Source organism: Saccopteryx bilineata, chromosome 7 (assembly GCF_036850765.1).
Source record: "Saccopteryx bilineata isolate mSacBil1 chromosome 7, mSacBil1_pri_phased_curated, whole genome shotgun sequence".
Classification (NCBI taxonomy): Eukaryota; Metazoa; Chordata; class Mammalia; order Chiroptera; family Emballonuridae; genus Saccopteryx; species Saccopteryx bilineata.
The window spans coordinates 16923196-16948268 of record NC_089496.1 but is presented as its reverse complement, the minus strand read 5'-3'; the positions used below and the strand labels follow the sequence as shown (position 1 = coordinate 16948268).

At 41.0% G+C, this 25073-nt stretch overlaps 1 protein-coding gene and 1 long non-coding RNA gene across 5 annotated transcripts in view; one reads left to right on the top strand and one right to left on the bottom strand.

Annotated features, from left to right (window-relative positions):
- Positions 1 to 6551: 6551 nt before the first annotated feature.
- Positions 6552 to 14053, bottom strand: LOC136311231 (uncharacterized). Its single transcript, XR_010726691.1, has 3 exons — positions 13618 to 14053; positions 13059 to 13215; positions 6552 to 6735 (listed from the first exon to the last, which is right to left on the bottom strand). It is a non-coding gene; the product is annotated as an uncharacterized lncRNA (long non-coding RNA).
- Positions 14054 to 14310: 257 nt separating this feature from the next.
- KMT2E (lysine methyltransferase 2E (inactive)) overlaps positions 14311 to 25073 on the top strand; it is a 106607-nt gene continuing 95844 nt past the window's right edge. For 3 of the 4 annotated variants that reach the window (XM_066240505.1, XM_066240503.1, XM_066240504.1), the window contains exon 1: positions 14312 to 14666. The gene's annotated coding sequence lies outside the window, so the exon portion shown is untranslated. Of the gene's footprint in view, positions 14667 to 25073 lie in introns of all 4 variants that reach the window. The other variant, XM_066240506.1, reaches the window with a different exon arrangement.

Sequence of the window (25073 nt, the reverse complement as noted above, 5' to 3'; positions counted from 1 at the left end):
TGGTACAGTGGATAAAATGTCAACCTGAACTAGTTCAAATCCCTGGGCTTGCTGTTAAGGCACATACAAGATGCAAATTGATGCTTCCTGTTCCTTCCCCTACTCCCCATCCTTTCTCCCTCTTTCTTCTCTTTTAAAACCAATAAAATCTTTTTTAAAATGTAAATAAAAAATAAAACATGGTCAAGGTACAGAAGTGGTAGAATGGGGTAGGGGAAGAGTTGACCCAGAAAAAACAAAAAAACCATGTAGGTTTATGATTACTACAATAGCTTTATTAACTCAAAAGAATGCCACAATGGCACAGTGCACTTAGGTACAATCTCGTAAAGGCTCAAATTGCCGGCCTTCATTATTTACACATTCTTGTAGCCTACCTGCTAAACTTAAGCACACTTTGGCACAGAGGTCTTTATTATCATCAATTTCTTGACATGCTTCTCTTATGCAGCAAATCATATCATCCACAGTACGTGGTTTTCGTGAAAAGACTTTCTCTTTGACAACACCCCAAAAGAAGAAGTCCATTGGGGAGAGGTCTGGTGATCGTGGTGGCCATTCCACTGGCCCTCGTCGACCTATCCACCTGTTGGGTAACTGTTCATCAAGAAACTCACGTACTGTTACAGCATAGTGTGGATGAGCTTCGTCTTGTTGAAAGAAGAACTCACCATTATCATGCTGTCTCTGTAATTGTGGTAAAACAGTGTCCCTTAGCATGTTAAGATAAAGGTCAGGTGTAACAGTTGTGTGGAAAAAAATAGGCCCAAGTACCCCTTTACATGAAAGACCTGCCCAAACTGTAATCCCTGGCTGATTCAACTGTCCTTCTATCATTACATGAGGATTCTCTCTTGAATAGTAGACACAGTTGTGCCGATTTACAGCACCTGAAAGTTTAAAATGAGCTTCGTCTGACCATGTAATTTTGTCAATGATGCCATTACCTTGTCTTTCTTCATTCAGAACCACTTCGCAGAATTGTAAACGGCGATCTGGGTCATCCTCTAATAACCCATGAAGCAATCTAGGTCGATACATTTTCAAACCTAAACGTTGCATAATACGACTCAAAGATCTACAGGAAATGCCTAACTCAACAGAAGCTCTTTGTTTTGATTTTTTGGGTGTCTCCATAAATGCCTGACTCACTAACATTTCATTTTCCTGGGTGGTAATACTGACCGGTCGACCGCTTTTTGGAGCATTACAAATGGAACCAGTTTCATCAAATTTATCACGTATTCTGTAAATTGTCTGTCTACTTGGTGAAGGTGTACCAAATTCTTCAGCCCATTTCTGTCGAACCTTTTCGGCATTCTCTGTCTTCCAGTATTGTTTAAGTATCCACTTTCGTTGGTCATTGGTTAAATTACCAGCCATCATTACCTAAAAAATACACCATAATGATATGAAATAATAAGACAAATAAAACTAATACAAAAATTAATACAAGGATAAGCTGTTTCATGTACTCACAATTATAAACCTACTTTTCCCAACCCTTGCATAATCTTAAATGCAATTGTGTTGTCTTTGTGCCTTTCAGATTATAAAATCCTGTAGCTAATGACTAAGCTAGAGCACTACTTTGGTTTCCTGTGAATGGATGAAGAAAAGATTCCCACTCTCCCTACCTAGTATCCAGTGAAACACTGCCAAGGCAACTAGCATGGCAGTATCAACAGGGAAGACCTGGTTGACTAAAACTTTGCTAGTGGAGAATAAAGTGTCCTGGTTAATACCTTCTGGATAATATAGTGACCGTGACAGGAGGTGTTCAATACTAAAAGATGTTATTCTCAGAAACAATCACACATACCCACTAAGTTTATTGCTTGATGAAAGAATGAGTTTTAGTACTTAGTTTATTACACACACATACATACTTATTTAGAGAGAGAGGGAGAAGAGACAGAAAGGGAGATGGGCATCAACCTGTAGTTCAGTCACGTTAGTTGTTCTTTGCTTCTCAGATGTACCTTGACTGTGGGGCTTCAGCTGAGCCAGTGACCTTGAACTTCAAGCCAGCAACCATGGAGTCATGTCTATGATCCCATGCTCAAGCTGGTGATCTTGGGGTTTCGAACCTAGGTCCTCAGCATCCTAGGTCAAAGCTCTATCCATTGCACCACCACTGGGTCAGGCTATATATTACTGACTGAACTGATTTTAGTTCTTTATGTTTAGCTTTTATAAATAAGTTTACAAATATAAATCAAGTAATTATTTGATTATAATTTATTACAAAATAGTAATTTAAAAATATAAATAAAAATGCTATTTACCAATCAAAGGTTAGGACTTCAGAGATCAAGACACCTGATTTTTAAAATTTTTTGCTGAATTATGTATTTTTAAAAAATTCCATTATAGTTGACATTATTATATTAGTTTCAGGTTTACACCAGTTATAGACATTTATATAACTCATGAGGTGATCCCCCAATTAGAAGACACCCAACCTTGTTAATAAGAAAGATTTCTTTTTTTTTGTATTTTTCTGAAGCTGGAAACGGGGAGGCAGTCAGACAGACTCCCGCAGGCGCCCGACTGGGATCCACCTGGCATGCCCACCAGGGGGCGATGCTCTGCCCATCTTGGGGCATCACTCTGCCGCAATCAGAGCCATTCTAGTGCCTGAGGCAGAGGCCACAGAGCCATCCCCAGCACCTGGGCAAACTTTGCTCCAGTGGAGCCTTGGCTGCAGGAGGGGAAGAGAAAGACAGAGGTAGGAGAGGGGGAGAGGTGGAGAAGCAGATGGGCGCTTCTCCTGTGTGCCCTGGCCAGGAATCGAACCCGGGACTCCTGCACGCCAGGCCGACGCTCTACCACTGAGCCAACCGGCCAGGGCCTCTTTTTTTTATTTTTATTTTATTAAGTGAGAGGCAGGGAGGCAGAGATAGACTCCTTCATGTGCCTTGATGGGGATCCACCTGGCAAGCCCTCTAACCAGGGTATGCTCTGCCCATCTGGGACTGCTACCCTGTTGTTTGGCAACCTAGCTATTTAGCACCTGAAACAAGGCCATGGAGTCATCCTCAGTGCCTGGGGCTAATGTGCTGGAACCAATCAAGCCCTGCTGCAGGAGAAAAGAGACGGGGGAGGGGGAGACAAAGAGGAGGGGTGAAGAAGCAGAGGGTTGCTTCCCCTGTATGCCTGACTGGTAATCGAACCCGGGACTTCCACATGCTGGGCCCATGCTCTACTGCTGAGTCAACCAGCCAGGGCCAAGAAAGCAGATTTGTGTCAGGCTGAAAGCACAGTAAACAAGTTGAGACATAGGTGTTAGGTTTATTTATTGAAAAAAAAAAAAAAAAGCCATTCAATTATTAAGACACATATTTCCTTGGCCAATATAATACCTCCAAGGCTAACAATCTAGGAAATTACATTCATAAAATTGCCTGGTGAACATACTAAAATATACATGTGAAATTATGAGAATACTTTATTTACTGGTGATATTACTAGAATATTTACTGTACATTGAAGTGGATCTTTGAAGTCCATTATGACATCTAAACTTCTTTTCCATTTTATTTTATTTTCTAAGAGAGAGAGAAAGAAAAGGGGGTGAGGAGGAGTGGGAAGCATCAATTTGTAGTAGTTACTATTCATATGGGCCTTGACCGGATAAGCCTGGGGTCACTGGCTTGAGCATAGGATCATTCACAGGATCCCATGTAGCTGGCTTGAGTAAGGGTCAGGTCACTGGCTTGGCTTGAGCCCACCAGTGTAGGTACGTATGAGAAGCAGTTAACGAACTAGTGACACAACTTGGGAGTTGATGCTTTCTCATCTTTATCCCTTCCTGTCTTGTCTTGCTAAAAGTAGTAGGCTCAAATGTCACTATGTACAGTTGATAGCTTCTCCCCTTTTAAGCTGTTCATAAATATTAAAAGTGGGAAGGAGTTTAGAAATAAGGTTTCTTTTTTACAACAAACTTAAGACACTTATAAAAAAGACTGCTTCCCACCTGACAGGTGGTGGTACCGTGGGTAGAGCCTTGACCCAGGATGCTGGTCTCTGGTTTGAAATCCCAATGATAGTGAGTGTGGGCTTGCCAGCTCGAGTGTCAGATCACTGACATAACCCCAAGGTTGCTAGCTTGAGCCCCAGTCAAGGTATATATGAGAAGCAGTCCATGAACAATTAAAGTGAAGCAACTACGAGTTGATGTTTCTCATTTCTCTCACTCCTCTCTCTCTCTCTCTCAAAAAGACAGGTTCCCAGGCTAACAAAACTTGACCCATGTGTACCAGAGAGTTCAGTCCATCAGAATATTCTAAATTTCTTAGAGAATATACCTAACCTGTGGCAGCACAGTTGATAAGCATTGACCTGGAATGCAGAGGCCACTGGTTCAAAACCCCGGGCTTGATCGGTCATGGCACATATGAGAAGCAATTAAGAGTTTGATACTTCCCACTCCTCTCCATCAAGGCTCTCTCTCTTCCCTGTCTCTAAAATCAATAATAAAACCTTTTAAAATTTTTCATAGGGAACAATTTATTTTGCTGTTCTGATGATATGGCAATAGTACTTCCAAACCTCTCAGGTTGGAGGTAAATGTTCCAATAACACTCCTCCCCTCTCCCCGCCCGCTTGGCTCAATGGTAGAGCATCGGTCTAGCATGTGGATGTCCTAGGTTCAATTCCTGGTCAGGGCACACAGAAGTGACCACCCCTCCCCCTCCCCTCCTCTCTCTCCCCACTCCTACAGCCATGGTTTGGTTAGAGCAAGTTGGCTCTGGGTGCTGAGGATGGCTCCATGGCCTCACCTCAGGCACTTGGTTGCGGAGCAATGGCCCCAGCATCCCTCGGTAGAGGCTTGCTGGGGGGATCCCGGTTGGGGTGCATGAAGTCTGTCAGCCTCCCCACTTCTCACGTGAGGAAAAAAAATACCATCTTTACATTGTAGCTCTATATGGATATTTTAGTGAATTGCCTCATTCCATGTTTTTCAAAGTAGCATTTTCATGAAAAGTACCTGAGGATAAGAGGCTTGTCAAAATGCAAATTTCTGGGTCACACTAAATAGTTTAACATATGATTTTTTAGGAATCGTTACAGTCTGAGAAAATTATGGATGATGATACCTACTGTTTTTGTTTTGGAGAATTTTGGGTGTGGAGCCCAGGAATGTATAGTTTAATAAGCTTCCAGATAATTATAGTGATCAAATTGGGTTGGGAAGAACTGACTAGAAGCATTTTAACATACCTATAACAGGGAAATTAATTTCAAAAACTGGATTAAAAGAAATGAATAAAAAGCCTTGGTAGTCATGACTTATATGACCCCAGGCATAAGAATTTGCCTTCAATATAAATTTGATTAACTCTTTTAGTAGTATGAACATTCATGTACGCCCTCACTTAAAAGGGTTAACAAAAAACTCACTGCTCAAAGGGTTAATTTGTTAGAAACGGATAACCAAATCCTGCCTTGAGAAGCAAATACATCATATTTCTACCATTTATTTATGTATCTTAAACAACTTAGAAAAAAATTTGTTGGTATCTGTGCAACAAAACATAGCAATTAATTTAATGTTACAAATCTTAGAAGTGCCAAACCTTTGCAAAGAATATAAAATTCCCACTCTGGCTGGGTAGCTTAGTTGTTTAGACCGTCTTCTTGACATGCCAAGATTGTAGGTTTGATTCCTGGTTAGGGCACATTACAATAATCAACCAATAGATGCATAAATAAGTGGAACAACAAACCCACGTTTTTCTTTCCCTCTCTCTAAAAATTAAATTAAAAATCGCTTGTGTTGAGGGAAACTGGTTACATTAGTGAATTCAACTCAAAAAAACAGTATTCTCAAAATAATCTACGATTAATTATAAACCATTCAAAGTTACTTTCTGTGCAGACGTAAGCATCTAATTCTCTGAGATCAGAGGCCTGAACTCCCATCCTACTAATACAGGTTGTTTTACTGTTTAGAAAAGTTATAGGAAAGGTCTCTTCTCTAATGTAATTATGTTAAAGTACCTTTACAATTATGTTTATTATTATTATTATTATACACTGGAAAGGCAGGTTAAACCTGAAAAATAAGAATTTATAACCAGCCTGACCAGGCGGTGGCGCAGTGGACAGAGCATCAGACTGGGATGCAGAAGGACCCAGGTTCGAGACCCCGAGGTTGCCAGCTTGAGTGTGGGCTCATCTGGTTTGAGCAAGGCTCACCAGCTTGGACCCAAGGTCGCTGGCCCCAGCAAGGGGTTGATCGGTCTGCTGAAGGCCCGCGGCCAAGGCACATGTGAGAAAGCAATCAATGAACAACTAAGGTGTTGCAATGAAAAACTAATGAGTAATGCTTCTCATCTCTCTCCGTTCCTGTCTGTCTGTCCTTGTCTATCCCTCTCTCTGACTCACTCTCTGTCTCTGTAAAAAAAAAAAAAAAAAAAATTTATAACCAAACATCAGAAGATGAATAGTAATTTTCAATTTGCCCCAAAACAATTTAACACTTTTTGAAAGGAGGCTTTTATTTTTTTTTATTCATTTTTAGAGAGGGCGAGAGAGAGAGAGAGAGAGAGAGAGAGACAGAGAGAGAGGAGAGACAGAGAGAGAGAAGGGGGGAGGAGCTGGAAGCATCAACTCCCATATGTGTCTTGACCAGGCAAGCCCAGGGTTTCGAACCGGCGACCTCAGCATTTCCAGGTCCACGCTTTATCCACTGCGCCACCACAGGTCAGGCTGAAAGAAGGCTTTTATCTGTTATGGACAATGTACAGTGGTACCTTGAGATACGAGTTTAATTCGTTCTGTAACCGAGCTCGTAAGTCAGTCAACTAGTATTTCAAACAAATTTCTCCCATTTAAAATAACTGAAATAGATTTAATCCATTCCAGTCCTGTGAAACATCCCCAAACCATCCTAAATTATGAAAAGAGACATGTTTTTAATTAAGAAATACATGTATACTTCACCAATGCATAACAAAATATATGAAATAAAAGAAAAAAATGTTATTTAGTACTGTATTCTTACCTTGGAGACAGACGAGTGTGGCTAATGGAAGTGAATGGCGGAGGAGGAGGGAGGAAGGGATGCAGGCACTCTAGACATGTAACCTAAAACTGCACTTTCTTAACACTAAATGTAAACTAAAACTGCATTTTCTTTGAAGAAAAATAAAACTGCACCTTCTTTACTTAAAATGAAACCACAAGAACTTAATTGTAAAAAAATATATACTTTATTAACTTTAAACTTAACCTAAGCTTAACATGTATTTTTCATTTTAATCACCATCTGTTTTTGCATTTTTGGCTACACTTTCAACACTCTCACTTGCAGGACTTTTGAATAAAAATCTATCCAAAGAGGTCTGCTTTTGCCTGCCTTTTAAAATGTTACGGAAATGTGACAAACAAGTGTCATTAAAAAGTACTGAAGCATGACCAGTTGAAACTTTTTCTGGGTTGTAGTGGAATAACCCATTGCATGGCCTTGGATGGGAACACAGCCAACAAGAAAAGAATGTTTTGCTAAGAAAATTGTTTTGTGACTTGAAGGCGGGTCACTGAAACAGGTTTATGTGACTGAAGGCAGTTGCTGGGCTTTTCTCAGTAAAACATTTTCATAAAATTTCTGTACTTTCCAAGGTTATCCCTTGAGATAAGGGGAGGAATGTTATGGGAACCATAGAAGCAATAGCAATTAATGCCTTTTAATATTGTTACTAAGCTATCTTGCAGGTGCACTCCATATATCTTTAAGTAAAAGTTACACTTCATGTTATACCAATTTCTCAGTAAACAAGCTTTTTGAAGTCTTGCGAATAAAATTAGGACACAGCGTGAACTCAGGGCCATTTGCCTGAGCGAGCGGTGGTCCTTTGCTAGTCCTTGATGATTTCGTCTGCTGATCTCTCTGCGCCCCTGACTCACAACAACACTGGGTGTTTCTTTTCTTTTTCTTTCTTTTTTTTTTTTTTCATTTTTCTGAAGCTGGAAACAGGGAGAGACAGTCAGACTCCCGCATGTGCCCGACCGGGATCCACCCGGCACGCCCACCAGGGGCGACGCTCTGCCCACCAGGGGGCGATGCTCTGCCCATCCTGGGCGTCGCCATGTTGCGACCAGAGCCACTCCAGCGCCTGGGGCAGAGGCCAAGGAGCCATCCCCAGCGCCCGGGCCATCTTTGCTCCAATGGAGCCCCGGCTGCGGGAGGGGAAGAGAGAGACAGAGAGGGAAAGCGCGGCGGAGGGGTGGAGAAGCAAATGGGCGCTTCTCCTGTGTGCCCTGGCCGGGAATCGAACCCGGGTCCTCCGCACGCTAGGCCGACGCTCTACCGCTGAGCCAACCGGCCAGGGCTAGGTGTTTCTTTTCAATGAAACTTGAAAGCTTCTCTCACATTGCCAGCATGTTTTTAATTTCACTTGCAGAAATCACTTTCTCTGACTCTACCTCCTCACTACTAATCTCATGCAGCAGCTTCCTATGTTGCGTCATCTGTAGCTCCTTCAACTCCTCAGTTGAGAGTTCCTTCTTCATGTTCCTCGAGGAGCTCGTTTATGTCATTTTCATCGACCTCCAGACCCATCTACTTCCTGACTTTCCAAAGGACACAATCTCCTCCAATGCTTCTCCCTCAGTCTCAGTCTCTGGTTTGAATCCTTCGAAGTCCCTGTCTGCAACATCAGGCCATAACTTTTTCCATGCAGAGTTCAAGGTTCTTCTTGTAACCTCTTGCCATGCCAAGTCAATAATGCGTAAACATATAACAATGTTGTAGTAATCTTTCCAAAACTCTCAAAGGCTTAGATTAGTATTTTCAATCACCTCAAAGTAGCGGTGGGACAAGTGCTTTATGTAAAGTTTTTTAAAATTGTAAATAACCTGATGATCCACCCATAGGTTGCAAGATTGAAATTGTGTTGGGTGGGAGGTAGAGGACTTGCACGAATTTGAACTCATCGAGAATGTCATCTTCAAGACCAGGTGGGTGGGCTGCAGCATTTTCAAGGACTAGTAATGTTTTCATCGGGAGTTTACTTTCTTGAAGATATTTCTTCACTGCAGGACCAAAGACAAGATTTACCCATTCAATAAAAAATTGCCACATAACCTGCAGTTTTTAAGAATCTTGTGAGTCTTAAAGGCTCAAGGATTTTCAGAATGATACACTAGCAGTGGCTTTACTTTACAGTCACCACTAGCATTTGCACATAATGCAAGGGTCAGTCGGTCCTTCATGGCTTTATGGCCTGGCAGCTGCTTCTCCTCTGCGGTGATAAAAGTCCACTGGGGCATTTTTTTCCAAAACAATCCTGTTTCGTCACAGTTGAACACTTGTTGGGGGATATAGCCTTCCTTTGCGGATAAGCGCAGCAAAACGTGCGATGTACTCCTCAGCTGCCTTAATGTCAGCACCCGCAGCTTCACCATGCCTCACCAAGTGGATGCCAGATCTCTTCTTGAATTTTTCAAACCAGCCGTGACTTGCCTTAAACGTATCTTCTGCTGCTTCTTTTGAGGTTGATGGTTCTTTCTTCTTCAAGTCGCTGTAAATAATATGTGCCTTTTCGCATAGTACAGTCTCTGTCATCGTACCTCTTGCCAGCTCTTTCTCTTTCAGCCACACCAGCAGAAGCTTCTCCATTTCTTCATGGATATTGTCCTTAATTGGGACAGAATTGAAGTTCCTTTCGCTGGATTTGCACTTTTGATGGCATCCTTTTGTTTAAGGATGGTACAAATTGTAGGTGTATTGCGGTCGTATAGCTTTGCCAGTTCAATCACTTGTACACTACGCGCATGTTTTTCTATTATTTCTTGATTTACTTCTATTGATATCATTCTCTTCTTCTCACTGCTGTCCTTTGCACTCACTTTCTTTGGCCCCATGATAGCACACAATAGTCTGCTCATATCTCAAGGTACCACTGTATATATATTAAAAGAAAAAAGTGAAAGTACTTTACAGTTTGGACTGTATGGTCTACAAGCAAAGTGTTAACTCTCTAGTACATGTACACCTGAATATTAACTATCAAGCATTGAGCTGGATCACCAATGAAAGAACGGCTCATTTTACTTGGGGGTAGGGATTTAGAAGAGTTTCAGAGGTAAAGGTTCAAGTTGTATTAACCAGGAGTGGGAAGAGGCACTTCAGGTAATGTGAACGAAGGCAGGAAGGCAAATACAGCACAGCTATTTCCTGACAGTATCCTTTTTAGCCCATCAGGGGATGTCTGCTCTGTGAACCCAATTAGATTTGAACAGAAATAGGGATAAGAAGGTTGGAGCATGATTAACTCAGATAATGAAATGTTGGGTGAGAAGTGAACTAAGTATTTTGAGTGAATAGGTGAAGAAAGTTCTAGGAATCAAGTATTAATCTTAGTATTTTTATATGCCTTTGGGAAACATGTGGCCCCCTATAAACCTTAATATTCCAGCTGTAGCTTTGAGATGAAAATGTGGGATTAGGGAATAGGCACAAACAAAACTGCCTTAAGAACATAAAATGCAAGTAGGTAGCAAAAGAAGATAATTGCAAGTAGTATTTTAAATTCCAGGAATGTAACGAATTAGAGCTCAAGAGGCTCATGGATTTGGTGAGTAGAAAAAATAAGGATATGTGCTTATTAAAAGTACAAATAAAGGATGTGTCCCATTAGCGTAATAACTGTCTCTTTTCCTTATTAAGATACAGAAATCCTGACCAGGCAGTGGCGCAGGGAATGGAGCGTGGGACTGGGATGTGGAGGGCCCAGGTTCGAGACCCTGAGGTTGCCAGCTTGAGTGCGAACTCATCTTGAGCATGGCTCACCAGCTTGAGCCCAAGGTCGCTGGCTAGAGCAAGGGGTCACTTGGTCTGTTGTAGCCCCCCCCCCCCAGGCACATATGAAAAATCAATCAATGAACTAAGGAACCACAACAAAAGAACTTATGTTTCTTGTCTCTTTCCCTTCCTGTCTGTCCCTCTCTCTGACTGTCTCTCCCACAAGGAAAAAAAAGGGCACAGAAAAATTAGGAACATTCTAAAAATTACCTTAAAATCTCACCTCATCTATTTTCTTTTCAAAGCCCGAATAAAGGTTGCTGTGATGGTAAGGGAGACAAATAGAGACCATCAAAGCTATTGAGTCCTTATAGGCAAAATGCCCATTTTATATTCAGAGTGAACAAAAACAAAAGCTCTGAACTTTAAAATCTTTGTAGTACTTAATATTTACAATTAATCACTGGCTTTTCAGTTCACTCGCATTCAATTACTACTAAAAAACTAGTGAGGGGCCCTGGCCGATTGGCTCAGCGGTAGAGCGTCGGCCTGGCGTGCGGGGGACCCAGGTTCGATTCCCGGCCAGGGCACATAGGAGAAGCGCCCATTTGCTTCTCCACCCCCCACCCCCTCCTTCCTCTCTGTCTCTCTCTTCCCCTCCCGCAGCCGAGGCTCCATTGGAGCAAAGATGGCCCGGGCGCTGGGGATGGCTCCTTGGCCTCTGCCCCAGGCACTAGAGTGGCTCTGGTTGCGGCAGAGCGACGCCCCGGAGGGGCAGAGCATTGCCGCCCTGGTGGGCAGAACGTAGCCCCTGGTGGGCGTGCCGGGTGGATCCCGGTCGGGCGCATGCGGGGAGTCTGTCTCTCCCCGTTTACAGCTTCAGAAAAATACAAGAACAAACAAATAAACAAAAAAACTAGTGAGGGTTTTAGTATACACAAGTTAAGTGAAAACATCAATGCTGTTTTCAAACTATCAAGTCTACAACTAAGGCTAAAGGAAATAGCAATCTTGACTCCCAACTATACTTATCTCTGCAAGTACAGCAAACATTTCCTCCTGGCACCAAACAGATGGTTCTGTCAAAAAGTAAGCCAGGTTTCAGATGCAAAATTCTTGTTGAGAATTCGCGATTCTCATTCCACACCACAAAGAGAAATCTTCACTAGTTTAGTTGGTGGCTACTATACTAGTTTGGCCAAGTAGAAATAATCAAAACCAAAATGGGTCTTTCTTACTAAATATGCCAGTTTAGACCATAACTTTTTAATTGCTGGAGATCTTCACCTAGCCAAAATTTCAAAAACTGGAACTAAAACTCGTATTTCTACATAAGTGGTTGAAGTAGGCTTTAATGCTTCATAATGGTACAATCTTAATTTTGCCAAGTGATTATAATTTCATCTTTTAAAAAAACAGTAAGAGCCCGACAGAAAGACAACACAAAAGTATTGAGAACAGCCTTCAAACATCAGATTACACTAGCAGTTTTTATTCTGTATTACTAATCATGCCCAAATTTAAATAGAAAAGCAAATCCATTGCACATTCTTGTAGGATATACAGATAAAGTGGACACAGGAAGAAAGTACAGATAAAAGGTACAGAAAGTTTGAAAGGCCCTCCAAAACAGACGGAATATGCCTTTCTTGTAACTTTCAAGAAATTCAAGTGTTCCAGGGTGTTACTTACACCAGCTTTCAAATTTAGGGACTATTTTTTATTCGGATCTGAAAAACTTTACGTTTTCAGAAAATAATTGATACTCCTTGCGTCGCGGCCCAGGAACACCTTCACTCTTAGTCTAGCGGCCCTCAAGGACTCAGTTGATTCAGATCTCCACATTAGGGTCCTGCCACATTACATAAGTGTACTTTGTAGGGAGACAGGCAGATAACAAAACAGGGCGCCAAACCTTCGACTCCACCAACAGCCGTCACAGCCAGCAGGGAGTGTCCCTCCGGGGGCTGTCCCCCTACAGCCGCGGCCGCTGAGCAGCATGGGGGAGGGAACAGTCATCCCCAGTCATCTCTTCCTTTTCAGGACGCCGGAGCTGACCGCACCAGTCTCCTCCGCCCCAGCCCTTTCTCCTCCCCCGCCCCAGCCTGGGTCGGAGCCAAACCCCACAGGAATGCAGCCCAGTCACATGCGCTGCGGCGGCGATGGACGTGCTTCTCCCCCCGCGCCCCAAGGAGACCCGGCGCCATCTTGCCCTGACGCAGTTATAAAAGACACGGGAGAAATTGTGTCTCCTCGTCCGCGCCAGCGCCCCAAAGTTCCGCAGCGGCCAAGACGGGGCCCTCACCTAACGCAGGGGAAGGAAGAAATGTCAGGGAAGAGCCTTGCGATTCCCTTCGCCACTGCTTGGGTTCCACATCGGCCGCGGCAGCAAAGAACACCACCGTCCTCTTTCCCTCTGCCTTTGCAACAGCCTCCCCCGACGGCTCAGACCCCGCCCGCTGCTGCAACATGAGGTCATCGGCAGCCAATCACAAGCGCCCGATAGAACACATCAAGCACTGATTGGCTCCGCGGACCAGTCTCTCCCCATTCCGCTTACCCGACGCCCCGGGTCGCTGCGAGGCAGGGACGAGACAGTAACCACCATTTCGGGGGAAAGACCCGAAAACATGATGGGGGTCACCATGCCATTTGAGTGGGGAAACCCATGTTTTATGCTTTGGCCTCGCCCTTTTTTCTTCGAGATAACCGTCTACCCCTCTCCCACTGAAATCAGCACCACATAAAGGAATTCCTGCTCCCTTCCCCGCATTGTCCGGCCCGTGGGGAAATCCTTTCCCAGGGGCCAGGAGAAGCAGGAGGCAGCGACGGCAACCGCGCCGACAGCGACGGCAGCTTTTTACCCCGATACACGGTGGCAGGGAGGCAGCGCTGACGGTGGCTGTATTTTTCTTGCTACTTCTCCCCCCGACCTCTTCCGTTTCTCGCTATTCCATCAGGACGGCGATGAATCGGCCAGCTCCGCTTTTATCCAGTGCCTCGCGCCTGCGCACTGGAGCCGCCTCGGCCGCTAGTGGGTGTCGACTTACACCCTAACCGAGTTCACCCAGCCCCGAAGGCCGGACTGGGGGGCGGGAGGGGAAGCTTAGGACCGAGGTGGTCTGAGGAGTGGGAGAAAGTGCATTGGTTTAGGAGGGGGACAGGAGGGGGATGTCGTTCCCGGGGCCTACAATCATCCTTCCACTCGGTAGTAGCGTGCCCAAGATCGCCGACATCCAGACTTGAGGGCCACTCAAGGGAAAAAGGGTAAAGAACCAAGCCCACCAAATACCGACACCTCCCCAAACCTTCCGCGAAGTGTTGACAGCATCTTTTATGAAAAAGACGGAGATTCTGTCCACTTCTCGTTTTCCAGTCGCTTCTCAGCCTCTGGAGAGGTAACGGAGGCAGGCGGCAGCCCACAAGCAAAATGGCGGCGGGCAGCTTCGTCCCCTCCCCCTTGCCCCTGCGGAGCGGGGCGGGCGGGCCCCGTGCACTGGCCGCCGAGGCCGCCGGCGCCGCCGCCGCCGCCGCCGCAGCCGCCGCGGGGCCGCCGCCGCCGCCGCTGCCGCCGCCGCCATTTTCCCAGAGCAAGAGGCAGTGACACTGAGCGGGCGCAGGGGGCCCAGTCGGAAACCTTGCCTGACTTCGGGAGCGGCAGCAGAGGGGGCACAGACACTCGGAGCAGCCTCGTCGTCGCCTCTGCGTTCCTGCTGACTGTCTGAGCGCCCCCTCCCTACTCCTCGGCTGCTGAAGAGGCTGCGCGCTGCTGTTTGGGGAAGGGGTGTGTGGAGCCCGGTGCTGTGTCGGCAGTGGCTGCTGTCGGGGGGCGTCTGATCGTGGAGGTGTGCAGAGACTCCTGTGGGGTCCAACAAATAACGGGGTTCAGGCGTCTGGTGTGTGCCCATCACAGGTCAGTGCCTGTCGCCTCCGGGAGTTCATTGGGCTTGCGGGGTGGAGGGACGTGTGTTTAAAGGGGGAGGGGGCCTCCTTTATCCTTTGGCGAGGGGAGTCAACGCTGACTCTCCGCTTTCTTGGTTGGGGCAAGACTTTGCTCGTTTGAATCGAATTTATTCTTCCTCTTTCCTGTCCCTAGAAAGAGAGCATTATGGCGGGTTTTAGGGTTGGGGAAGGCGAAACTGGCAGTTAAACCCCCTTGAGAGTGGGAGTTAGGGAGGGGTGCACTCCTCCTTGGCAGCAGGTTAAGGCTGCTTGGTGAGCGGAGAGGCTTGTGACTATTAGAAGGGTTTGTGTCGAAGTGGTCCCAAGAGCTGCCAGTCCTCTTCCCTCCACCGCATCTTGTTCAGGTGCTGAAAAGCCGTTTAGGCCTCATTTTTTTCTTGCATTTCTTCACTGGCAGCCTCCGGTATAGTTCTGTGGTCAGTACGAGGCGGGTTAGGAGAACGCCCTGGGTCTCTATCTCCCTTTGTGGGAGAACGAGACAGCTCCTCATCCTCCCCGGGAGAAGGTAAACCCGCCCCTGAGGTGGTCACCCCTGTACCCAGCCTGCCCAGTCTCCTCCCCCACTCCTCTGGCATTACCGCGTCCTTTACCGTACCAGAGGCTCCCAATCCACAATATGGCACATTTCGGAAGAGCTTATTTTTACCAAGGGATTGGCACACTGTGGCAGCAGACACAGAACAGAAACAAACGGTTCACTGTGCTAAATGGAGGAGGAGGGAGAGAAAAAACAATCCGGAGTGCTCTCTTCCACTGGCCTTAGTTCCGTAGAGACCCGTTCTTGCTCCACTCGATCTAAAAATATGACACAATTTAAAGTCACAGAGAGATAGCTAGAATTAGCCTTAGAGTAAACCCCGTTTTTTTCGGTTTGCCTCCTTTTTAGGAGTGTAAATAATGTAAGGTGTCTAGAGTTCTGGAGACCTTGGAGAGAATTAAGTGAGGTGCTTTCAGCTCTGAGCTGCAGACTTCAGCACCTAATAGGAAAATAGTCCGTCTTTTCCTTTAATTTCTGAGATGGGGAGTAAAAAGTGAAATTTCCCTCTTTTGTCCTTTACAGATTCTAAAAATGGCGGCCCCAGGCTGATGTTGTGGTAATCTAATCAGCTCGGGTCCTCCACACCCCATGCAGTGCGTTTGTCTGCAGCATATTACAGTCTTACTATGTTTACATGGGAAGACTGGGCTTTTTTCTTCCCCAAACCGTTTACAAAAACGTATTGATTTTACTGCAAATTACAGTGCTGTGTTTTAGTTGATAGATTTTACTGGTTTTTCCTGAGAGGCAAATGAAATGACACCACTTTGGAAAAAAATTAAAACACTTAGGTAGCCTTAGAAATATTAGTACTCGTGAGAGGGTAGGTACTCTAAAACATTAAAAAGAATTATTTGGTGTTAAATAATAGTTTTTGTTCGTTTGAATGCAAGCATCTTTTAGTCAATATGCCAAAGTAAATTTAAATGTTTAGTAACTGTAAGTTACAAACTGTTTTGAATGATTAGACATTTTAATCCAGAGTGAAATGTTTCCCATCCAACTCTCAACAAATTTTCTGATTTTGGTTTTTGTATTTTAAGATTAATTTTCAGGAGCTGTACAAAAAAGCCTAAACCAGTTACTTCACAGGGTGTGGAGATGCTTGTCTGTCTCACTATTAAATTTTGCATACATTTCCTCCAAATATTCTCACAAAAATTAGGGTATATTTTATCACTTCATATTCATTTTGAAATATCCCCTAAATTTTGTGAGCAGAATATTTAAGCACTCCTTAAGAATTTTCTAAGTTAATTGTGTATTTATAAAGTGAAGCTCCAGGCTTTGCTGCCTTTTAAAATTGCCTTATGGTATATCATAATTATATAGATAAAAAGGTTTTAGTTCTTAACCCCCCCCCATGCCCACTTGTCTATTATGGGATGTGGAACTTAGTTTTAATAGACTTCAAATAATATCCACACAGTAAATAGGCCTTGAATTCACTTTTGTAGATGAGGCAGAAAATTAAATGGTGTCATTTAACTGTTTTTTAAAGTGTGAATGATGATTTTATTTCTGTAGTGGGAGGTTGATTTTTTTGGCCTCAACTAAGCATGGGCTATAAGTGGGCAATTAATAGCATTTAATGACCATTCTGATTGTAAAGCAACTGAAAGATGAGTGCCTTTCAAACCAGCAGTACCTAAAAAGGTTAGTGAGTATAGTTCCTTTCATGATTTCTCTTACTCCATTGTAAATTCTGCTCTAAAATATTTACAGTGGAATAAGAGAATTATGAAGTTCATGTATGAACTAGATTGATAAGTTTCCATTCTACAAAATAATTGTAGAAGTAACTAGCACAGGGAGTTTCATCATGGAAGACTTGAGCACACAGCCTTACTAAGAGTCTCTGAAATACAATAGTTTATTACTGTATAAGATGAAATGTTCATGGGTAGTAAGAGTTTGTGTAGGGATTTGTAATATGCTGAGTGATCATATAAGTTCAGATCCTTACTGCTGTGTAAAGATTGTGCATTTATTTTAAAGACTAAGTGGTTAAGAACTGTGGTTCAATAGATTGGTACTTTAGACTTAATATCTAATGTAGGAAGTCAGTAAACTCTTAGGGAAATTTGGTTTATGTAGCCATGGGAGGAAATTCTGTCTTTGCTCAAGTTTTTCTTGATAGTGACCTTAGTCAGGTCTAGACACACAAAGCATTTGAACTTATTTGGCTTCAAACAAACAATACCAAGTTAGGAATTATGAGAAAAGTTTTCTTCGTCTACCAGCTTTCTTCATATTGGCCAGCTTCATTGCTTGGGGTTTTGTTTGTTTCTTTTTGTTTTGTTATGGTTCCTGTAAATTGAGACTGGATTTTTATTTCTAGCATATTGTATTTTATTTTAAATGGTCATTTTATAAATAACATGGCTCTAAATGCTTGATTTTTATTAATATACACTCCAGTGGACTATGTTTTAAGGTAGGATTGTCAAGGTAAAGTTTTTAAAAGGTTAGGCATAATTTTTGTTTCCAGAGTTTTGAAATGTTGGGTCCCTTGGGATAAAACTAGTCATGTGGTCTTTGTTCTTAGGATAGCTGAGTTGAGGGATTAGTTATTTTCTGTTTAAGTGGATTTATAGAATATCATAATGTAATTGGAGAGCAGATTTTATTTTTAGAGACTACATTTGATCATACTTCCCTTTTGTTGTCAGTATGAGTTACAGAATCCCTTTGATCTCAATATAGGTTTAAAACCTTCTTCATTTCCTTTTAACTCTTTAGGTCTCTGATAACTCTTCTACAATTTTGGTGTGTCTGTCTTCCTCACAGCTTCTCGCCAGAGAATTTTTACCATATATACCAGTAAGTTCCAAGACTCTTGGATCTAAAAATGAGGAAGTGAGGAAAAAAGCCAATTAATAAGTTAAAAGAAGTTCTTCCTCTCAGTACATACCTTAGTGGTCTTAACAAAATTATGACTTCTAAATTGTTCTATTTCTAAGAATAATGTACCTAATTCATGCATCAAACTCATAAACCTATGGTTTTCTTTAAAAAAGTATATTATGTAAATCCTAATAGCTCTGCTTTTCTGGAAGTTATACTGACACTTAAATGTGACTACCACTGAGTGTTTAAAATGTTGTATAAAAACCAATTGGAGTTTGAAGAGCTATAAAAAATTGCTTAAGAAATATTAGGATTGAATTTTCTTAAAAGACACTACATTTATTTAAAAATATTTTAATAACATATCATAACTTTTATCTTCAAAGAACTTATTCTTAGCAGATGCTGGGCACCCAATTATTTTTTTACTTTAAAGCTTTTGTTTTAGTGAACACATTTACATCTCAAATATTCATAGTGATCAGGGGACTGTTTCCTGTTGTATGGTAGAAATAAGTGTTAAATACTTGTATCCAGTGAGACTTACTTTTTAATGTTGAATATGGAATTATTTTTTAATTAATGGTAAATTTTTTACTGTGGACTGGCAAAATTAAAAGGATACTATTTGAGATGTTGCTGTATAAATGTTAGCCAGCTTTTAGGTGGGTTTAAAATTAGAGTGGCTCACTGTCTCTTTTTTACTGTCTCATCTCTAATGTACACATGTTGGGAGGAGTCTCTTTTTAATATTGAAAGGATAATATTTTTATATTACCTAGAAATTTATTTAATATTGAAAATAATGTTTGTGGTTGAAAATTGTCTTTACGCTAAATTTGAAGTAGACAGTATTTAAGTGTAAATTCTTTTTGCTGTTACAATTAAACAGTACTTTTTAAAGAGGTAGAAATTAACCAAAATAATTTTTTTTTTTATTGTGAACACTTATGCTGAGTGCTACATTAAAAGTGAAATGCTGGTGACTCAGGCTAAGTTAATTAGATTTATTTGTATCTTTAAGAATATGAAAAGTTTTTATTAATCATTGGTAACTAGTGTGCTTTTTACTCAGATCAGTATTTTCTTCAGGGATAGCTCATAAATCAAATTTTATTCTTAGTTTAAGAAAGCCATGTTTGTATATTAAGTGAATATTACAGCTTCATCAGAAATTTGTTTTGGCTATTTTACTGAAACCATTTGTGGAATTGGTGATTTCTTTCCTTTGTTTTTTTAAGTGTTTATTTTAGTGATTTTACATAGAGGAAGGGAGATAGTGAGAGACAGGAACCTCGATCTGTTCCTGTATGTGCTCTGACCAGGGATCGAACCGGCAATCTCTGCGCTTCAGGACAGTGCTCTAACCAACTGAGTTATATGGAGCCAGGCCGATGTTGATCATTTTCAGTGCAACAAGTTAATCACAGATTATTTTTAATTAAAATATTTTTGCATTTTAAAACTGTGTCAAATGTAAAACGTGGTTTTAAGATAGGGCCTATCTACAGATCAACATGAGAAACAAATGATTGTGTAGCTTTCTTAATTTTAGTTATACAACTGAAGAAGAGAGATAATTTTCTAGTAATTCTTAGGTGATTGCTCAGTTTAGAGTTAATCTAAAGTAATAAACATTCTTGTTCCTGAAGTTTGTTACTGAGAAAGCTAATATTGAGTAATCACACCTGTGTTATAGCCAGTATGGTTGCAGCATATAAGGACTGAGCCTGTGGCAGAAAGCAAAGTACTATAAACATGGGATTGAGGTAGTTTTTGATTTGTAGTATCTAGAAGGTAATATTAAAGTTTAAGTTCATATAATTATGTTAGCTAAGATTTTATCTCAGACCAGAAATTTAAAAAAAATTCAAATCTATGTTGACTTTTTTTTTAAATGTGTATTCTTTTCTTTTTAAAAATTTTATTATTGATTTTAGAGAGAAGAAGGGGGGAAGAAAGAGACAGAAACATCGATTTGTTTCTGTATGTGCCCTGACTGGGGATTGAACCAGCAGCCTCTGTGTATAAGTATGATGCTCCAACCAACCGAGCTATCCAGCCAGGGCTGTTGACTTTTGTTTTCAAAGGATATTTAAAATACAATTTTTGTTTAAAGACCTAAACAGAATTTACCCTGATTTATATTTTTTTCACGATTGTAAGAATAAGGTAAAACCTTATTCTAGTGTCAGTGGTTTTTAGCAAAAGGTGAGGAAGGTGGTTAAAAGAATTAACCATTATCACTAAAATATTGTCAGGAAAACACAGTTTTGTTTTTTTAGAAGGTTACACATCAGGAGACTATCAGAAAGTTACAATCTAATTTTTTTATTTCACAGACTACTAATGGAATTGAATAGTTTCTATTTTTGAGTTTAAGGAGAGCTCTTGAATTTCTCTTATCCTGATTTATATGTTGTTTAAAGAAAGACAGGATTCAGGAATTTGAAAACCTTTTTCCTCTTTAATGATATGGTAACAGATGGGAAGATTCTTGATGTGACTGATGTTAATAAGTAGAATTGTGTGCGTCAGGAGCCATTAATTGATGTGGTAGAGGGTGTTCTGAGGTTAGTCCATACACAGTAACTCTTCTCCAGAAAGTAAGATTGTTCCTTTTGAAATTATTTGCTTTTCTGTTTCTCTTTAAAGGAAGGTGTATAATTGGTTGAATTGACACAGTCTTGTTATATCTTACCATAACATTGTTACCAAATATTACCAAAACAATATTTTTTCTTTTTTTATTGAATTTATTGGGATGACAGTGGTTAATAAAATATAGGTTTCAGGTGTACAATTTTATAATACATTATCTGCATATTGTATTATGTGTTCACCACCCCAAGTCAAGTCTCCTTCCATCACCATTTATCCTCCCTATACAAAACTAATTTTGAAGTACAGATAAAAGATTAATTTAACTATTATTTGTCTTGCACCATTTATTTCTACTTAAAAGCCTGTTTTAGGGTTTGTTTGGCTACAAGGAACAGAAATCAGCTTCAACTAGCTTAAGTAAAAGATTTGTTATGAGGCTATAGGGAAATCTCACAGAATATATTTGAAGAAAGTACAGTTGTGTCTCACAGGAATTGGCAAGGTGTCAAAGAATCACTCTTCTCCATCTTGGTCCTTCCAATTATCTGTTACTGGATGGGGAAGGGTGGGTGTTTATGTTTTGTGTGTGTGGAGAGTGGGGAGTTTCTGTGGATGAAGGGCAAGAGAAGGACACTTCTAATTCATCTGAAAACAATTGCCTTTTTTTATAGATGTACTTGGGAGGGTTGCAGAAACTAATTAGAATTAAACTGATGGTTTTATATATATGTGTGTGTGTATATATATATATATATATATGCTTTTAAAACAACCTGTTTTTATTTTTAACTTTTTATTTTAAAATAATTTCAAAAAGAACAGGTACATGAGTAGTACAAAACATTCCTTATACCCTTAATCCAGATCCTCTAATTTTTAACATTTTGTGACATTTGCTTTATTAATTTTTTATTAATTTTTTTCTGAGCCATTTAAAAGTAGATTGCATATATCATGCCCTCTTACACTCCTTAAAATTTAAGTATGTATTTCTCTTTTTAAAGTTATTATTTTGCTTTTATTTGTTTATTCTTTTTGTAAGGTTAGAAGCGGGGAGGCAGTCAGACAGACTCCTGCATATGTTGGACTGGGATCCACCCGACATGCCCACCAACGTGTGATGCTTTGCTCATCTGGGGCATTGATCCATTGCAGACAGAGCCATTCTAGCGCCTGAGCCTGAGGCTGTGCAGCTGTCCTTAGTGCTTGGACCAACTTTGCTCCAATGGAGCCTTGGCTGCTGGAGGGGAAGAGAGAGATAGAGAGGAAGGAGAGGGGGAAATGTGGAGAAGCAGATGGGCGTTTCTCCTGTATGCCTTCAACTAGGAATCGAACCCCAGACTTTCGCAAACTGGGCTGATGCTCTATCACTGAGCCAAATGGCCAGGGCTTACATATGTATTTCTTAAGAAAAAACATCTTTTCTTGAGTTATCCAAGTGGTTGAATTCAGGAAATTTTTAAAATTTTTAAAATTTATTGATTTTGAGAGGGAAGGAGAAGAGAGAGAGAGATAAGGAGGGGGAGCAGGAAACATCAGCTTGTAGTAGTTGCTTCTTGTATGTGCCTTGACCAGGCAAGCACCAGGCAAGTCCAGGGATTTGAACCAGCAACTTCAGCATTCCAGGTCGATGCTTATCCACTGGCCCACCACAGGTCAGGCTAAATTCAGGAAATTTATCATTGGTGTAATACTTTTAACTATTGTCAGTCCATTTTCATCAATTGTCCCAGTTATGCCCTTTTTCACCAGTTTTTCCCTAGTACACTAGCCACCCCAGGATCACAGTTTGCATTTAGTTCTCATATCTCCATAGTCTCCTTTAATTTGAAAGAGTTCTTCAGTCTTTCTTTATCTTTTGTGACATTGGCAGTCTGGTTATTTTAAAATGCTCCTCATTTTGGGTTTGTCTAAGAAACTCTTCATGATTAGGTTAAGATTTTGTGTTTTTGGCTGGAATACTAGATAATACTAAAGTGTTTTTCTGTCATTTGGAGGAACTTGTTTTTTTTTTACCACTTACCAATTTTGATTGCTTAGTTAAAAGTGTTAAATGGTTTCTCCATTGTATAGTTAGTGTTTCTCCTTTTGCCATTATTAAGTAATTTGTGGGGAGATATTTTGAGATTGTGTAAATATTGTGTTCCTCATCAGATCTTCCTCTTGGAGACAGTGTTTGTTTTTTTTAAAAGATTTTATTTATTGATTTTACAGAGAGAGGAGAGAGAGGGATGGGAACAAGAAGTATCAACTCAAGGTTGCCTGTTCATTGCTTAATTGTCTGTCTGTCATATGTGCCTTGACTGAGCAAGCGCAGGGTTTTGGTCTGGTGACCTCAGCATTCAGGGTCTGTGTTCTCTCTACAGGCCAGGCGAGATTTATGGTGATGATTCTTTCCTCAGTAGGTTTTGCTATGGTGGTTGCAAATACACCAGGGTTTTTAGCAGTAGGTTGTTTTGGGGTAATTGGGATTTTGGGAGTTTAATATTCTTTTCTCCTGTTTCTTTCTGTAATGCATGTGGGTCACTTAAGGAATTACAGCAAATAAATTTTAGAGGAGGAAAAATATAGATAACTTACATAGTATCAGATAGTATTTCTGCACAATTTTCCACACAAATAGGATTTAAAATAGTTTTTTGAATGCTGGTCTACATCGAAATCCAGAACACAGAAATTAAACTTAATTGTTAAATTAAATTATTATTTTTTGGACAAAGAGAGAGAGTCAGGGAGAGAGACAGATAGGGACAGACAGGAAGGGAGAGAGATGAGAAGCATCAATTCTTTGTTGTGGCTCCTTAGTTCATTGATCTCTCACATGTGCCTTGACCGGGGTACAACAGAGGACCCAGTGACCCCTTGCTCGAGCCAGTGACCTTGGGCTCAAGCTGGTGAGCCTTCTCAAACCAGATGAGCCAGCACTCAAGCTGGTGACCTCGGGATCTCGAACTTGGGTCCTCCGCATCCCAGTTTGATGCTCCATCCACTGCGCCACTGCCTGGTCAGGCTAAATTAAATTTTTTAATGATCTAGTTCCAATTCCTCATTTAGTTTTTAGAATTATTGCTGCCTGACCAGTGGATGGAGCACGCCAGGCCGACGCTCTACCATTGAGCCAACCGGCCAGGGCCTTGATGAATGATATTTTAAATGAGAAATATAGTGTTTAAAAATATGTATATAACTTTTTGATTCTTTGTTAACTGATTTTGATGAATTCAAAGATTCTATTTCGTTTTTTAATATATAAATTTGTATTTCTTTTAATCTAAAATGGGATAGATCCTATGATATTATGTAACTTTTTTCATTTAGTATTTTGGAAATTTAAAACTCTTTTTTAATGTGTTTTGTCCACTGGGGATTATAGGACCCTACCTAGATGAAATAACAGATTTCATATGTCTCTGGAATTTAACAGATACATTGAAGTGCCAAGATCCAATAACCTTTGTTTTCTTGTGAGTTTTAATTTGTCCACTTCTTTTAGGTTGTTCTAACTCTGATAATATAAACTAGATTAATTTAGCGGCAAATAGTTAATAGTTCCATATGCACTCTATGTGAAAGTATTATGATAATTTTGGTTTACTGATCTTGCACATATTTTTTAAGGGAAGTAACTGATGATTGTGTTGGCTGATGTCCCTGGATCAGTTTGTGGGGTTTTAAAATTTTAGCCTTTAATTGTTTGGTGTATTGTAACCTTGTTGCTGTATGTTAGTAGTAACTTATTAGTTATACATTAATAACTGATTGATATTTTAATTTCAAGTTAAAACTGGCAGAAAATTATGGAAATGGTATGGTTGTGCCAAAAGATAAAAGTTCTTTTTAATTACTTTGAGTATGCAAGGCTGAGATACTTTGATATTATCACTTAATCTAGAGTGATGGTTGAGATTTAAAAAGAGATTTCTGGTACAGCCTAAAACAGGGGTCGGGAACCTTTTTGGCTGAGAGAGCCATGAACGCCTCATATTTTAAAATGTAATTCCATGAGAGCCATACAATGACCCGTGTACCTTACGCATTATCTAATAAAATTTTGGTGTTGTTCCAGAGAGCAGCTGTGATTGGCTCCAGCCACCCGCAACCATGAACATGAGTGGTAGGAAATGAGTGGATTGTAATACATGAGGATGTTTTATATTTTTAGCGTTATTATTTTTTTATTAAAGATTTGTCTGCAAGCCAGATGCAGCCATCAAAAGAGCCACATCTGGCTCACGAGCCATAGGTTCCTGACCCCTGGCCTAAATTATCACTTACAGGCAATTGAAAGTTTATTCCTCTTACCTACTAAAGTAAATGGTTGATTAAGAATTTGGAGAAAAGTGTTAATAATTTAGTCCCCAACTT